The sequence below is a fragment of the Athene cunicularia genome, assembly GCF_003259725.1.
Source record: "Athene cunicularia isolate RWA chromosome 19 unlocalized genomic scaffold, athCun1 chr19_part1, whole genome shotgun sequence".
NCBI classification, from domain to species: domain Eukaryota; kingdom Metazoa; phylum Chordata; class Aves; order Strigiformes; family Strigidae; genus Athene; species Athene cunicularia.
Window position 1 is genome coordinate 10,289,101 of NW_020799124.1, and position 17,934 is coordinate 10,307,034.

Below are 17,934 nucleotides of genomic sequence, written 5' to 3' on the forward strand. Positions count from 1 at the left end.
TCAACACCTATGACCTGAAGTCAGTTTTTCCATTTTTCTTCTTTTTAGGTTGGCCTGGAAGAGGCTGACAAAAGAGAAGGAATTGTGGCTGTTGCTTTTTGCCTGCAGACAATTTACAGATTCTTTTTGCTGGATCACAGTAGATATATAAAGTCCAAAATGCACTTCCCACTGGCCTCCCAAAGCCACAGCAGTGTTACTAACGGGACGTTGATGTTCCTTCTGACAGGATGAGGCTTTTACTTGCATGTTTACCACGTTACTCATGCCATGATCTCTGCAAAGTGGTACATTTTTAACCAGGAAAAGCATTGATTATATATTAGCTATGATACTGACTTTTCCTGAATGGGTTTCTGGTACTGTGTAATATGAACATTGTGTGATTTGGTGATTGTAACTGCCATTGTGTTTCAGCTCTGAACTGACTGCACGTAGAACACATGTATTTGAGATCTGCATCCTTAGTTTAATACATACTAAAATATTTGCTCTTACCTGCTGTTTCAGACTACTTATGAATGAGCAAGAAAGAAAACATTTCTGAACGTCCTGCCACTAGTTCCTGTGTCTTTTTAGCTGAGAAAATTACTATTCAGGAAAGTTGTATCACTGGGCATTAGGAGGACTGGATCATTAATATTTAACTGTGTTGGAAGTAGAAAGCACTGTAACAATAATAATAATTTGCACTTGCACAGCACATTTCTCCTGAGGATCTCAAAGCACTTTACAAACCATTTAATTAAGCCTCACTAAATCCCTCTGAGGTTTATTATTAGTCCCATTTTACAGATGGTTAAGCAAGGGCATAAAGAAGTTAAATGGTCTGCCTAAATGAGTTAGTGGCAACAATAAGCATGTACTTCAGGAGTCCCAGCCACATCTCTCCTCTCCAACAGAGAAGTTATCAAGTGACCACAGTGTCTTGCCAGCAGCAAACAGAAGAGCATAGCAGCTGAAAACTGAGAGAAGGTGAAATGTTTTGTTTGAGGTAGTTCACTGTGAATACTTTCTGGAAATGGCATGATTATAATAATGCTTGGTGTCCTGGCTGTAGTGGAGATAACGCATCACATATCACCTTGGCCAAGGGGCCTGAGAGCCCAAGATGTGGGAGCGAGTGGTGGGGGTGAGTCCTGGCTCTCCACCTGGCAAGGGTCTGTGTTTCATCCCTTCATTCACCAGGGACATCTACTGAGCTCTGTTGCCACCCTGAAAGAGACTGGTGCTTTTTTTATTTTTTTTTTAATTGGTCCTGCACCTTTGTTCATCCAGGAACCTATTTCATCAAGTAAAGAAAGAAGCTCTTGCCACCGGACTTAAAATTATTCATATCATTAGCAGCTGCTTCTCCTCAGATGCCCAACATGAAAGGTTGGTTTATCAAGACATAAAGCAGAAGCATACAGGGAAGGGGGACTCGTGCTTGCTGTTTATCTGAGAACCACTTAGGAGAGTGTTCGTGTACAAATGCATTAGATTATGGTTAAGCAGCTTATGGACATAAAAACACATTAGAACTTTACAGCATGCTATAAATTACAGTTTTGCGGCATTCACAGCCACAATGTTAGGTAATTACATTCATTAATCTACTACTAAGAGCACATAAAGTTGCCTCCCAAATGGTACTGTGTGTGCTTGTGATCAGCTGGGAATGTGCTGAGAAGGGCCTCCCCTCCCCCGTGTTTTACTCTACCACTATTCTACCTTGCTGGGAAACTTTTCTGATTTTATGATGGTTTTCAGCAGACTAGACTTTCAAACATATTAGTCTAGACATTTAGGGTGCACAGTGGAAGAATTTCTGATAATCTTGTCTCGTAGGGCTCTAAGCTTTTTCTAATAAGCTGTAAGCAGTGTATGGACTTACTGCAATCATTTAGTTAGAAGGAAGTTATTGCTTGCTGTCCTTTAGGTGATCCATTTGTGCCCTGCCACCTGATATTTAGTAGTCCCTGTAATTTTTAGCCTCAGCAGCTAATATTCTGTTGACACTTGCTTGGCCTTAGTTTGAGCATCTCATCCTTCATTTTCTTCTGTGCAGAAATATTTCCTTTAATTAGAGCAAATTCTCAGCTAGTGTAAATTAGAATAACTGCATTTGTGTGTCTCCAGGTTGAATTTCTGTCCCACTGACCATTTACTTTCTTTTTCTTTCTTTATCTTGCATTGTGGGGAAAGGCTTTGAAACCATCTGTGCAGCCAGATTCTGTACAAGCAGAGTCTTCTGATTCCTTCTTGTTCCAATTTCTTGTTTTGAAAGACCATTCATGGCCATTTCCACACCCCCCCCCCTCCAACTGACCAAGTTTTATCTTCGATATCTCCTACCCTAGGACATCCAGCTCGCTAACGTCTGTCATTCAGCCCCATTTTCTCTGGGACTTTCTATGAATTTCTAGCTATGAGAATAGGAGAGCAGAGAGTTGTGTACTAACCAGTGTATTCTGTGTTCTTAACTTCTTGGAGTGTGCATTAGGAATCAGAGCCCACAGAAATTGCCTGGAAAACTTCCTCCAGTTTCTGTGACTGCTGAGCAGGGTACACATGTGAAAAGTACTCCTCAGTTAGAAGGCTAACAGTAACAGAAAAGGAACAGTTGGCTGGCTTATCACCCCAAAGTTTTAAGAAATTAAGTTACTAACAACAGAGATTCAGCATCTCAGTCTTTGTAAAAAGTTAAACAAACTCCAAAAATCAAAGAAAAATACCCCTAAATAAAGCTTGTACCCTATGGTGAATGTATGATGCAAACTAAACTTCAGTAAGTCAGAAAGCAAAATCTATTCTCTTTTGTTTGTAAAACTTAAATGAATTGATTATAAAAACTTAAGCTTGGACAAGTCAACAGGAGTATAAGACTTGTAGGAGTGACCCACTACTTATATGTCAGTCCATTAATTGGATTTTCAGTTGCTGATCTCCTTTCACATCAAGATCATCTTTACATCCGTATAAAAAAGAGCCATTCAAGCTACCTGTGCTACTGAAGTAGGAGCAGCCGTTATGTGAGACAGTGACAGATGCTTAATCACACAACAGTCTTCAGTGAAAGGCATTCATCTATTTGCTAAATAGATGTAGCTTCAGTGACACTTGAACACTCCAGTTTCTAGGGAATTTCTTTGTCATTACTCATGAATTTATTATCCTGACCATTAAATTAATAAACCACAGAGAACACAGCAACAGCTTTTTGAGGAAAGTGATTTTTTTGGTGCCACAGAAACCCCTCCAGCTCCATGTCCTAAGTTGTCATCTGCCTGTTGCCCTGGATCTCTGTGCCTAATGACCAGAGGAGGTGGGAAAAAGCAAATCCAGCATCTCTTAACTGTGGGACAGGACAGGAGGAGCACATTTGGCAGGGATGAGCCTCCCATTGGAAATGAACTTGCTTTCATGCACCTTGCCCAGCTGTAGTTTAGTGCTGTCTGTAGCAGGCTGCTTCTGCCCAGGGCAGAAATACGAGCTGCTTCGGCCCATCACACAAACTCAGGCTGCCTCTGGGTCACTGCTATGCTTTGGTATCAGCACCAGTGTGCTGCTGGTTCACATAAGCAGCACTGTCGTAATGGCCTTTGTTTCAGAGATCAGCAGTTGCAGGGAAACAACTGCCTGGTAAATCACATTTTAAATTTGATGCGATGTTTGTGTAATACTTGAATGTTATTCAGGTAATAACCTGCTTGGCTTCAGCCTGCCTTTTAGGTAGTACATTGAGATACGCAATGGCGTTCATGTGGGCTTTGCTTCCCTTTTTCCGTGGGTAAGCATCAAGAAGTCAGAAGCCCTCGGTTTTCCGGGCAGTGTGTCTCCCTGCCCCGGGCAGTCTGGCTCGCGGGTCTGCAGGCAGGCAGCAGCAGGGAGAGCCAGGCCCGCAGCCTGCTCGAATGGAGATGAACTGGGGTCCTGCAGGAGAGTGTCAAGGCAGAAGGATGTTGTCAGAGCAGGATGTTTAATGTCACGTGCAGCTGCTAACCTGGTCCTTGCCCTCCTGACAAAACAGCTGCCATTTTGGGTTAGCATCAGGGTTGTGGAGCCGAGCGATTGTCAGTGCTCATGTATTACTAATGCCATCTGTGTCATCTGCAGAGCATCCCATAAAGCATATAGAGAAAGCGATAAACATGGGCCTTCTCCTAATGCTGAAGTACCATGGTGAATCTTTGCTTCCCTTGCTCACACACGGTCTCAGAGCTCACATAATGCCAAGTGCTTTACTACTCTGCTCAGGCGTTCAGTGACTTAATTGTGTGATAGTATTGATGTAAAATTTAACAACCACTGTGTGTATTGACTATAGCTTCATTGGTTGCTGCTAGAACATGCTGTGCTATTGCCCTGCTATTCATTTAGCTGTTTTGGTCCATTTATTAGATATTACAGAGATTTTCCTTTTCTGGACAGAACTGGTAGTGATTTCAGCAGCAGAAACCTATTGGGAATGACTCTAATCTAGTTTCTGAGGATTTGTTTATTGGGGCAGCACATGCTGGGCTAATTTCAGAGTACATGTTCCGTGGTATCTTTTCTATCCACAAGTTTTAATGAGTAGATATAGTACTCAGACAGCAGTGCTCTTTTTTTTTTGTCCCCCCTCCCGTTTTATTCCCCCCCGCCAAAAAGCAGCAAAAGCAAAATTGGCTCCATCAGTATTTATTGGCAAATTAGTGTTCCTAAAGACTTCCTTTTGCTTGTTCTTTTCTAGAGCTCAGAGAAATAAGATTTCACGTAATGCATCTGGGATTGGATTACTGGATTGAATTTTGCAAAGTACACCAGGGATAGCTGAGCCTGTTTAGAAAGTAGCTAAGCCCCTCTAAGTCAGTAAAAATTCAATTCATGATAGTCGATGAGGGATTTTTTTGGTGCTTTTTATTTTGGGTGGTTTATGTCTTGTTGGATGGTCATGTTTCCTTTGAGATGTTTTATCAAGGTTTATTAAGCTCTTGATGGAGGGGATGGCAGGATACAGCCCTTCTTCAAAAAATAGGCTGGAAGAAAGCATCCTGGGAGCTGGCATCCCCTGGTCTGCTTGCTTGTTGAACACCAACATTAATTCTTAAAGAAGCTTTTCAGCTGAGTTTATACATTATGACCATTTTGGAAAGCCCCAGAAACGCAAATAGGTTCAAAATTTATCAAAGTTGAGGATGTCATTGGTTATTACTTTGCATTTGGTCTTTTGTGAACTCACAAGCTCCTGCTCTTCCCCTCCCTCCCTCCCCCTTCTCTCCTGCTGTGAGTCGAGGTTTTGGTCCTCAAAACCAGGCCAACCACATTATTATAGTGCAGATGGCAATAATCTCTGTGTGTGATTCTGATAACAGATCTCAGGATGCAGCAGGGTTTGGGAAATTCGAGCTCTGTTGCAGGGATGGATCTCATCCCAGAAGAATAGTGTCTGACTTTAGGTTTTGTTTCTCTCTGTAAAATTAGTCTGATATTTTTCTTCTAGACTTCCTTTTCAGTTTCTTAGGCCAGTGGTACTGTGTTGTTGGTGCTCCTGGCTTTTTTCATGCTTGGAACTGAATTTTTTGGAAGAGAGCATCAGAGAAGTTTGCACAGTGCTATGCCAGTCTGATTAAGGTGAGATCTGAGTGTATGAATTTGGGGAGGCAGCTGGGCTAACCTAGAGGGAAAGGAGAAGTGGGAAGGCTGACAGATTTCTCAGGGTGTGGAATAAGTTTTAGTAAGGTTATCAAGAACGCTAGAAAGGAGGAATAAAATAATCCTGAATGAGGTAGAGATTGCCATAGGAGGAAACCATAAAATATTTTGTTGGAACCCTGTACATTATCTTTTATTGTCCTATGCATCCTATAATGTTCCTAAGGAGGAGGCTGCAGAAGCGTGGTATGTGAGAGGATGGCATCCTCCTCACCCTTAAACAGGAAATGGGCAAAGAAGCAAAATGCTTTTGCTCTTCTCACAGGAAGAAATAATGGCTTTCTAGGTGAGGTTTAATGCTGTCGGCAAATCTTTGCAGCTTATGTTTTTACATTATAGTCATTTTCTTGAGTCAGACATCCCTGCTGCCTGTTAAGTAAACACAGAAAGCATAGATTATCAGTTAAGAGTATTGACAGCATTTCAAGTGCTATCAGAGAACATTTAATTCAGTTTAATTTTGTGATAAATCTCATGTTTAATCCTCTGGTTGCTCTGTAATCATGTCTCTATTGATCTTTTCTGAATGACTGCATGCAGTTTAATAAACTTTGCCATTAACCCAAGCTTTCTAAAGGGAGAGATTGATTCCAGTATCAAGTCCGATAGAACCAATAAGCACCTGAACATCATTAAATCTGTCCATTATAAAACATTTGCATTAAGATCAAAGTAAAAGTGAAGAGGTGAATTTGCAGCCTATTAGAGAAAGAGTTTGCAATCAGAAAGTCTCAGTATGTCAGTCAAAATCAGCAGCAGTTTTCAGCCTGGCTGATTCAAGCTGACACCTCCTTTCATTTCTTGTTTCTCAAATCCGTCTTTCATCCTATTGAGCGTCCTCCTTTCCTCTTTTCCCAGCCATAATTATATCCTTTAATTTATTCCATCTTTTTCACTCTAGGCATTTGTTTAGTCCGGGTTTTTGAGGTCATTTTTGCCTCATAATAAAACTACAGAGTTTGGGTGTCTCTTCAAAGTGTTGGCTTATATTTTCTGTCCTGAACTCCTTTTCTAAGAAGTGCCCTAGTTACACGAGGTGTTAAATAGGTGAGGGAATGGGGGACAGGTTATAGAAATGAAAAAAAGGGATGACCTTCTTAAATTCCTTCTTCTAAGGCCTGTTCCCACCATTCCTCACAGGGGCTGTGTCTCGTACTCCCAAATGCCACAGTGCATTTGGCAATTCGGACTGGATCCATCAGGGTATGTAGGAGCATTGCCTGAAGAGGGACTCAGTACCCGCTGAACTGCACTGAAATGAAGCACCTGAATTCCTTGTGACTGAGAGTGCACTGGGGCCTTGGGAGCATCTGTGCATCTCCATGACGTTGGGCAGGCGAATGGTCCCTCCAAACGCAGTGGGTCTGACTCTGGGAGAGTACGAAGAAAGAAGAGCCCAGCCCAGGCTGACGGGATACCGTCTCTTGTGCGATTTTGCTGTTTGGTGGTTTGTCAAAGCAGTGCTGCTCTTCCGAAACAACTGGTAGGGGATGTTCAAGGGCTGTGGGGAGCTTAGAAAGAAAACTGCAGTCTTTTCTTCTCTTTCCCCCACTCTTCATTCCTATGCAGGTGTCAGAAGTTCTCAGCCTGCAGGAGAATGCACAGCCTTTATGGCTTTCAAAGGCTGCAGCTTGTATGGAGAGAGTCGTTGGTGGAGGGAAGGACAGCAGGAGAATGCTGCTGGTTAAGCAGAGGCACTAGTTCAGGACAGAGGAGGAGGATGCAGAGTGGTGAGGGAAATGGCAGGAGACTGATCCTTCTGGGGGACATACATCGAGAGTTGCCTGGGATTAGGATGAAGAACAGGGAAGGGGAAATGCTGTGACGCCTCTGTGTTAGCAAGGGGAAGAGTGCATGCAGGGAACCTGTGTGAGAGGGAAGAACAAATACATATACATGCAGCTGAGCCAAAGCAGTGAGACTGTCCTGAGCGAAGGGCAGAGAAAGGGAGGTGTAGATGCTCTCCTCTTCCAGGAAGGATGATGGAGGAGAGATGAAAGACAGGACTTTCCTATCCCACACGTCAGTTGGAGGAGAACAGGGAGATGCAAGAAGTACCTGCTTGGCAGGGGTCCTCGAGGAAGTCCCTGGGTGTGAAGGCGAGGAGGGGCAAGAGGGAAGAGGGCGGCAGCAGTCCCACAGGACGTACCCCGGGAGCACACTGGCTGTGGTGGTGTGGCCTGGTGAAGCTGAAAGGCTGAAGAGGTTTGGGAGATGAGAGACTGACTTTGCTACTGTTTCCAAAATAAATTCATGACTAGCGCAAGCCCTGAGATGTTTTCTGGTGTGTAGCACTTGGACACAGTTGTATTTCTTACCCAGAAGATGGCTGCCTTGGTCTGGGTCTGACTGGAGAGAAATGTGCCAACCGCTCCATGAACCCACGTCACCTTTGCAGTGTCTTGTTTGCTTTTTCTAAGTGTGTGTGCAGCCCCCTTTGTTCCTGAGGTGCCTGATCCATTTACCTCTCTCAGTATTTAGCATTACGAAGCACAGATGGAATAGGAAGTGGTTTTACTTCCATTTTACAGATGAGCACTGCTGCACGGAAGGGCTAAAGGCCCAAATTCCCAGAGCCATTTATTTCCTTTGGAAAACCAGTCAATGGGAATGAAATAGGTTTAGGCCCCTGAAGACCCGCTTTGTGGACTGGGGTTTAGCTTAGTGCTGCAGGTCACATTGAGAGTCAGCGGAAGATCAGGAATTTCAACATTTGTCTTCAAGTACCCACATTAATAACTTACCATCTCAGTCCAGCCAGCTCTAATCCCGTGCCTGGCAGGGTACAACTTGTGATAAGATCAGACAGGAGAGATTTGGATATTGGCACCAACAAGCGGCTTAGAAAACAAATCTTTAATAGGAAAGGTTTCCCTTCAAGTGCAGACTGATTCCTGCATACGGTTCTAATTCTCTTCAACATATTCCGTGGCTCTCGAGAGATGCATTGCAGAGCTTTATCTGCTTTCTGCTTGAGGCAAGTTTTTACAGAGAGACAGCAGTTCGGATGCTGTCTACAGGAGAAGTGGTTACAAGTTCAGTCGAGACAGCCGGGTATACGATAAAGTGTGGTTTGAATGTAAGTATTGCTCAAGCGCTATGATTCACAGTTTTTGTAACTCCTCACAAGTTTGCTGGAGGCATTAGCAAAGCTCTTGACTTGAGATGTTCTGTTTTGGAACCGGATCCCCTGACTGTGCATCCGTACCGAGTTAAATTTGTAGCTTCTACGTGGTTATAAACAAGAAATATTACAGAAATCGCTTTTCTAGCCACTGAATAGCCTTGAATATTAGATGACTCTTCAGTTTTGAAAGATCTGTCTACAGAGTAGCTTAAAAAAGTTGAATATTTGCAGAAAACATTGTATTTTCAGCCAACGGCACAACTGTTAAGGCAGTTTTCTTTTTCTCTGGTGTATGAGGTAGCTTTACAGTGTGCCCTGTAAAAAAACTGAAGAAAGAAGTCATCTCTGTTTTTCCCTTTTTATTTATCCATGCTGTCTTCTGTGCCCGTTTAACTGGAGACTCTGCATTCTAAAGGCAGGATGGAAGGGAAGAAGTGCATTTCCCCTCTTAGGAACTGCTAAATATACCTGATGGCTGTTTGGGTAATGGCACACAGACTTTGGAGCACCCACTGGCCTCAAGCTGAAACAAATGCTTTGTTGTAAGGATACAGTGCGTTAGCAGAAGCGGAGAAAGGATGGCGGAAAACACGTGTGGCAGCTATCCAGTGGGTCTGATTCTCTGCATTTGGTACGGTGGCTTACACCCTTGTAGAATAACAACAAAATAGTTCTGGTATTTATTTCATCTGTGTATGTGAATGAGGACTCTTGAGATAGGAGCAAGTTGTATCTACTTTGTAAGTGGTGCAAAGGACAAGGCAATGATAAATCTTGTCTGTTATGCTAAGCTCTGCTTCTGAACTGCAGAGAGGGGGATTTGCCAGTGATCAGTACTGTACAAGAATGTAATCCCTCTGGTTTTTTGATCATCAAATTTATCTTCACTGTATCTGTTTCCTAGGGGAAGAATAAGCCAGCAAATGGAAAGGTTAGATATTGCTCTATTTCTTAAACTTTTGTTCTTTACTGTTTTTTTTCAGCCTGAATGTTAGAACGAGGTTTCTTTCACAGATGGGAAGTTGAACTGACATTTCTTTTTTTTTTTTTTCCACTAATTGTACAAAGGTTCTGATCCTTTTCCTAATGAAGAGTATTACCCAGCTCACCTTCAGTGATGCAGCCCTCTGGTCCTATCTGAGCTCTCTTTCTCTCTCTCCCCTTATTTTCTAATCACTGTTCTTTCATTTAAAAATCTGCCTTCATCAGTCTTTTGTGTAAGGTTGTGTGCCACATGCCAAGAACAGTGGTAGAGTTAAGTGGTTGCCAGAGAAGTAGAAAGAAAATCAAGAGGAATATGAGACAGTAGAAGACAGAAAAGCAAGTGTGTTAGGTAGTTTGACTTTTTGACCCACGAGATGGAAAAGAGTTGTTTCAAAATAGATTTGTATTTTGAAAAGCTCAATAATTATAACCCATTATTATGTGGAGGATTTTGGTTTGGTTGAAAAGTCTGCAGGTTGGAGCGTTTACCGTCTGGCATGATCCATGAGTAGCTCTTCTAATTCTCTCCTTTTCCTTGCTTGTTTCTGTACTGTCTGTCCAAAGAGCTAGGTTTGTCCAGCTCTCTTTCATGTGCAGAGGGATGCCTTCAGTTTTCCTGAGTGCTTGTAAGACTTCATTTGTGATACGGAAATAAATGACGTGGCTGTTTCCATCTCTCCCAGTTCTCTCCCTATGTAGTGCAGTTTCCTAGTTGTTTTTACCTATACTGTCTCAAGGTGGTTTCTTTGTCTTGGCTCCTGGAGAGCAGTTTTTCTGGTTTAATCTCGAGGCTCATACAACAGCAGAGCTAACCTCTTCTATGGTCTCCCGACTCAGTTCCTTTCTGTGGCCACGATCTTTTCGGGAGCATTGTGAGACCTTCAGAATACATTGGATGTCCCTGGTGCTGTACCATCTTTCCGCAAGACAAGGATTACAGAGGTGCTTCTGATTTGATTTACAAACCATAATACTTGTTTTATGAATGCTGAGAGCTGTGCTAATGAATGGTGCCAGTGCGAGAGCCTGGAGGCTGTTTAGGCCCACCCAGTGCAGGAATAGCAGGGATAGGAGCTCTCTAAGCCCACATCCATTTATTCTAACCCTACCAGTAAGGGGGGATACCCTTTAAATGTACGATTTATTGGCCCGCTAACTCCTTGGCCTCAGTCCGTGGCATGCCAACGAAAGTGCCATTTGAATTCTTCAGTGAACACCACTCTGGGGAGTGGAGGTGCCCCCAAACAGCTTCATGCTAAAGGTTCCACTGGAGGGAAGTGTCATTTTATTGCAAAAGTCTCCTGGTAAAGTTGGCAGGTGCTGGACAAAAATAAAGGGCTGATGCTCTTGGATACAAAATAAACGAGATTGAAAGGGGATGTATTCTTTACTTAAAGCTAAGAAATAATGTAATTTGGTCCTAAGATGGCACGTGTATTTTGGTCAGTATATGCAGATCTTGTATAACTATGGATACAAACATACAGATTTTTTATTTTTGGAGAAAGTTTGGCATTTTAAATATTATTTCCATTCCAAATCAGAACAGAAAGTGCAAATAGAAAAAAAAAAACCCTATGTGAAGGAAAAAAAAGTCCAGAAGTTCCAGTGGAGAACTAAAGAGCTGCTCAATTATTTAGACAAACTGAAATTACTTGTGTTTCATAGTACTCAGTGGGGTACTGAGTATCCAGTACTGTTCAGCTGGATTCTCTCCACCACGAAAATCCCATTTACCAAGATGAAAAATTTTGGCCCTGCTGTGACACGAAGCTGACCCTTGAACTCAGGTGCAGGCATCTGTGTAGACTGTAGACAGTCCTCGCCCACGCCTGCGGTTGGATGCGTTTCTGCATCAGATCAAGGCATTGCTGTGCGTGGCTTGTCTACATAGAATAACAGTGCTGTGTACAAATTTGGGATGACTGCTGGAAATGTGCAACTAGTATGTTGTAGCACACGGAACGAAACAAATTCACCTTTGTTTTGGGAGCTGGCTTAATGCTTTTCTCTCTCTGCCTAATCTATAACTATAACTGAGCATTGCAAGAGCAGTGAAGTTCTCTTTGTTGGCATGATGATTTAAAGCGTGCATCCCTAGGGACTCTTTTTCTCTCCACACCCATTTTCTTTTTTTTTTTTTTTTTTTTTAATTCCTCAAACAAAGAAAATAAACACTTTGTGAGAATGTGGCTGTGCAGTTCACGGGGTATATCAAGCAAATTTATTTAAGGCCCAGCACTGTGAAATAAACCCAGGGCCAGTGGGAATAGAGTTCCCTTGGTTGCAAGGGCTGCATGCTGTGTGAGCAGGCTCGGCGATGTAAGTTATGTCAAGCATGTCTGGGATGGAGTGTTTTGTTACTGGTAACACGCCTGTTGCATTAGAAGCACTCAGAGTCGTGTCCTGAATTCCGCCAGAGCTCATGCTCACAGAGTGGTGGTGGGCCAAAAGGGCAGCCAGCCCTGTTTGCTGTGAGATCTGCCCCGGGCGCTTTACCAAGTAAAAAAAAAGGTTGTAGGTGTATGAAAGACAAGTAAGACAAGAAGATGATTTGAAAAGTTTCAAAGATTGTACGTGGAGGAGTTGGAGAGAACATGGCTGCGATGATGATGCCAGCAGAGGATGCAGATTCCCTGCTGGGAGAGGCCAGTTCTTGCTGGTATTTCAGACAGCATGTATTCAAAAAAGGCAGTCACAGGTGTAATGAAGAGATTCAGTCAAATCTGCAAGAAAGAGATAACCTTGGACTTCACTAGCATCTTGTGTAAGACCTAGAAAAATCTCTAGAAAAAACATGACAGGATTTCTAGGCCGGCAGAAGCTGGGTGGAGTGGGAGATTCGGGATCTTTCTCTTTTGGCAGGAGTATGCAGGTTTCTGACTAAATCAGTCTGAGCAAAATCAGCTGTGTGTACTTTGCCTTCTACAAAACCGAGTAGTTTCAAGAAAAACAGTTCAGTGGCTCTGCAATCTAAGCTGGCATTGCTCAGCAGTTTCTCAAGACTAGATCCAAGAGTAAGTTTTTTTTCCCAACTCTGGTTGCATGGATTCCAGGAATTTGGATGACTGTTCTCCACAACTGTAGCGTGGTATGGTGCAGTATTTTGACTGACAAAATTGAGAAAGGAGAGGGAGGATAAGGCTGAGAATACTGTGTCATGTTTGAAAAAGATGAAACGAATGGCAATCAGTTGCTCTGATACTCATCTTCAGGTATGACATCAGTTTTTGCCAGCTTTGATTTCATAGGGCCTCTTTGGCTCAACAGCTGGCATTGTAATCTTAGATTTCAGCTGAACATTTATTCTGTTTAGTAGCATCTGTAGGCTTAGTGAATACTATCAAAAATGTATGACTGTCCATTTTCCTTTTCAGCTAAGTTGCTACAGCTGTTTTGTAGAACTGCTTGCCTTTGAAATCTTAAGTAATTACATTCTGGCTCTGTCAAAGTTGGTGTATAGGACTTGCAAGCTTTATTAAAGTTTTAATCTTTTGTACTCAAATGCTTGAATAAGATTTCTTTTACACATGGTTTTTACCATGTCAGGGTAAAAATTTGTGTGTATGCTCATATTCAGCAGTCTCAGGTAAATACAAGTTACAGGGTTTTGCTAAAATCCCGTTGAATGCAGTGAGACTTAGATACACATGCATGTGTAATTAAATGGGAAAAAGTTATTCAGATAAGGCACAGAAACAGTATTATGTAGTCTGTGTGACTAATCACAAAGGAGCAATGCAGATCTCGTTTGAAGTATAAGGTGTCATGAACTGCTGAGAAATAGAGTGTCTGCATCCAAACACACAGTATGCTGAAGCAAGGCGTGGTCTGTTGGTTGAACTTATGAACAGGGTAGGACATTTATTTTGCTGAGTAAAATACTTCTTTTAGATTACTTCCTTAGGTCTAGCATGTTAGTAGACGTCGCAGGTTACTTGTGCTAAAGAGTGACTGCTATCCCAGTATGGCAGTAAACAGTGTAAAATTTTAGTTGACAGCCATATATTCTTTAAATAATGCCAGGTGGAACACAATTTAAAGTATATAACCATTGAGGAGTGCTATGTGTACAGGATTCCATGTTTCCTTTTGCCTGGTGTGCCTACGTAGCAGGCAAATATGTGTTTAAGTTTCCCAAGGTGGTGGTGATGTTTGGTTGTTGTTTCTTTTTTGTTGTTTGTTTGTTTGTTTATTTGGCTCTTGTGTTTTTATGAATTGTGATGCCACTGTTAGTAAGGTAATGGCCTGCTTTATTTTTTGAAGATCCTCAAGTAATTTACTCAAACAGGTTTGCCTTACTCTGTAGGCTCTTCTCTTGTTGAGCCCCTTTCCCACCTGGTACTGAAGCTGGAAGGTGCACAGTGAGGGAGAGGATTGCAGGAGGGTTTCCTCTTGCTGGTATGAGTTGAATGTCATTAGAATCCAGTTTTCCTCTGCCTCCATCCCATATTTAGTATGTGGCATTGAGGGAGGCCATCACACTACATATTTTTGAAAGAGTTGTCTTTTTAATACATGATGCTTACTGAAGCCTGATTTGCGAGAGTGCTTAGCATTCCCAGTAGCTGCTGAAATCAGTGAAGGCTGTGCTTCGTTAGATAAAGTGCTTGGTAGAGCTGAGTTTTCTGAAAAATCAAATCTTATGTGCGTCCTAATAGGTTCTTAAAATTAGCAGACGTGTTTGACCTGAAGATGTCAGGACTGTTGTTGCCACCTATAAAATGGGAACAGTGAAATTCCTTCATTGGGCTAAACAGCTGTAAAATAGGTCACTGATACTTGCTGAGCATCTGATACTATAGTGAGAAGCTATATAGAAAAGCTCCTGAGGAAATTAATGATTGCATATTTGGAGGAGGGTGTGAATGGAATGTAAGTAAGTAAGTTTTAGGTCCACATGTTGGACAAAGAGGAGAAAACAAAATCTTGAGTGGCTGCTCATTAGCTGAATACCCTCCATTCTGCAGAGGGAAATATGAGCATGCGAACATGTAATTAAAGATTGTATCATGATGCATATGCACAAGAGGGCTGAATTAAGGTGGTGGTGGCAGCCTTAATCCTGGCCTTTCATAACTTCCAAGCCCTTGACTTTGTAACCTCAATAATGTTGCTTTAATGTAGGGTTTTTCTGTGTGTAATTTATATTAGCAGCACCTGAAAAGAAACCTTCTGTTTATCAATGATATTGTTAACAAATGATTTTGGGATGAAAAATCAAAGCAATCTCTTCGCTGCAGAAGCACTTTTATAAAACATATCTCAAGCAGACAGCAACTTGCTTTCCTATTGTTTTGCCTTCATCTGTAATCACCACATAGCGTCCTGCAGCCTGGTACAGCATTTCATCTTCAGTCTGTTGCACAACCTTTTTTGCACAACACTGAACCACTTTGTTTTCAGGTTCCAGAAAGATGCAGGAGGCAATGCATTGTAATTTTACAAAACCAAACCAAACAAGATTAAACCTTTCTGCAGAGGTCTCACAACTTGAAGAAATTGCTGGGATTAGTGGATGGGCTACCGTACCCGCTACAGTTGACATCATGGCTTTCCTTACCAGTCCCTTGTGTCCTAAAATACTATAATTTCTACACTTTGAGAACCCTTTTCTCTTTTACATTGCACTTTACACCTGCCTGTCTTTCTCCCTGGTGGTGTTTTAATAGTGTTTGCAATTTTTTCCCTTAGATAAATGCCTTGGAGGAACTAATTGTGCATTCAGAAGAATACATAGTGTGTTTAACTACCTTATCTGGAGGGAAATGGATGACTATTACAAACATCTCATTTTATTTTCTGATTTTGAAAGATTGCAGGGACTAGTCAGTGCACCATTTTCAAACCTTTGCATCTTGTTGGTACTGCCAGAACTAAAATAATGAATTATGAAACGTGCGAGAGATATATTGAAGTCTTTGGGCATTTTCATTCATTAGCTATAAAAATTCTTCCCAAATGTAACAGAAGATACAGTATGAGTCAAGGAAGGCTGTCAAGATGCGATGGCAAATTTGGTACCCTCAGACTGGCACTGTTCCCTGATTCTGAGGGGGTTTTGTTTCAGTCTGTGCAGCTGTTTGCGTGTTGCTGTGCTGGATTCCCAGCTAACGATACCCACTGTGAGATGCCAACAAAACTGCAGTATTTCTCTCTAAACTTTTGCAACAAATTTTCCCAGCGAATATGGAGTTGGTGGTTTTGTCAGTGTTTCTGTTTGTGCATTTTTTTGTAGGATACCTTTTGGCTGCATCTTGCTTCTCCTCACGTAACATCCCTGGCAAACAAAGCTCTTCTGCAGCTGACAGCCAGGGCTGAGGTGTTGAGTCTGTCTTAATGTTGTGTCCGTAACTTGGGAAGAATTTCAAATCAACTTTTGTAGCTAGTGAAAATGTATTTTTCTTTTTTTCTTCCCTTAATTGGCTTCTTCCTTCTGCAGTAGTGATCCTGATCAAATGTAAATTGCTTGTACCTTGAAAATAGACAAAAGGCTCCAGAAGTACCTTTCTTACAATTCTATTTGACAAGGATGCTTCAATGTCTGAACAGTGGACAGGGGCAAAGTGGTAGATTCAAACTTGCTTTTCTAAATATTTGTGTTTTAAGTGGAGCACTACATTGTCATTTCATGACTGTTTAATAATTATGTGGTTTTAATAGTGCCTTATTACTTTATAATTAATTTTATTGTTGGAGTGAAGGATAAACAGTTGGGCTCTGATATAAAGCTGTTGTGGGCTTTAGAAAGAACCCGACAAGCAAATAATTTGACTGTAGTTGTAGACTGATGCAGTTGTTATTTGGTTTTACTAGCCTTGCGCTGTAACCAACTTTTGGTTTTAATAATCAGTTTTTGAAAGTTGCGCTTTGCTGGGGTCATGTGCAGTGGGAATCCAGAAAGTAAATTCTTACAAGGCTGGAATCACAGTGATGATCTGCAAGGATGATTTGGAAAGATCAAGGCTTGAAATCCCTGAGCAGTGCCTGAAATTTTCATCTAGATAAGTGCCTGCAGTGCATTTGCCACACGGTGCCTTTGCAGCCTTGCTTTTCATCAAGTGTTCCCATAGAACAATCCTGTAGTAAGGGGTGGAACAGAATTCCTGTTGCTTACCTGCGGCTTTGAAGTTGTTGTCAGAGGGAGGGTGGCTGGAGGGCGTGGGCAGGAGGAAGGGGCAGCAGCAATGGACTGGCTCTGGGGTGAGATTCATGGGGGTGAAGTGTGTACCCCGCAAAGCAGTGTGAAGCACTGCTCAGCTGCCGCTGAGGATCTGATTTATAATTAATAAGCTGTCATTTACATAGCAAGAAGATGGACTCTCCTGAAATAAATCAGGCATAGCTCTCTGAAAGCCTAACACTTGATGAGAATGCACTGTGTCCTTCAAGCCTCCTACCTCGAGAAATTATCTGATGTACCCATGGAGGCTGCTTCTCCTCCCCTCACCAAATGCAGGATTTTGATTGAAATTGTTAATATTAATTGGAGCTGAGATGATTGCAGTGCCACCCCATCAAGCTTCAGCAGCCCTCCTGCTCGCTGACGTCGCGGCAGGAGCCTGTTCAGCATGGGCGGCTCTTCTCTGCTATGGCACGTATAGTGGTATCAGGTTGATTAATGTGCCCAATAGAAATAAAACAAATGGAAATTTTTTTTAGATTATACAGTACACTCATAAATATTAATGCACTTTTGTATTGAATTGCATGTAATTACATATTTATACATTTAAGTCACCTTCCTGATACACTTAAGGCACTTTACTGATGAAAGATATCTCTGAATAAGATGGTTTTAAACCATGCCTAATATGTTTGTAGGATTTATTTAATAATGTGTGGGCTTGTATGCTGGCAGGAGAGGAGAAAAACCTCCATTAAAGTCTGTATGTGTTGTTTGCAGGGTCTGCTCCTTACTTTGAATCGACTCCATGGGTAGCTGCTGAAAAAATACGTCTCGACATGAAATATTACTACATCTCCTTATCTATGTAGATAAGGTCTGTGCAGTCCTGTCACCTTAGAGTAATTACAGCTTATTACTCTAATCATGATGATGCCTGAAGTCTGTAATTAAGATTGTGCTGGCTAATGTACTAGCACGCGGCATGGTACAGCTATTGTCCTATCTAAACAACAGAGAG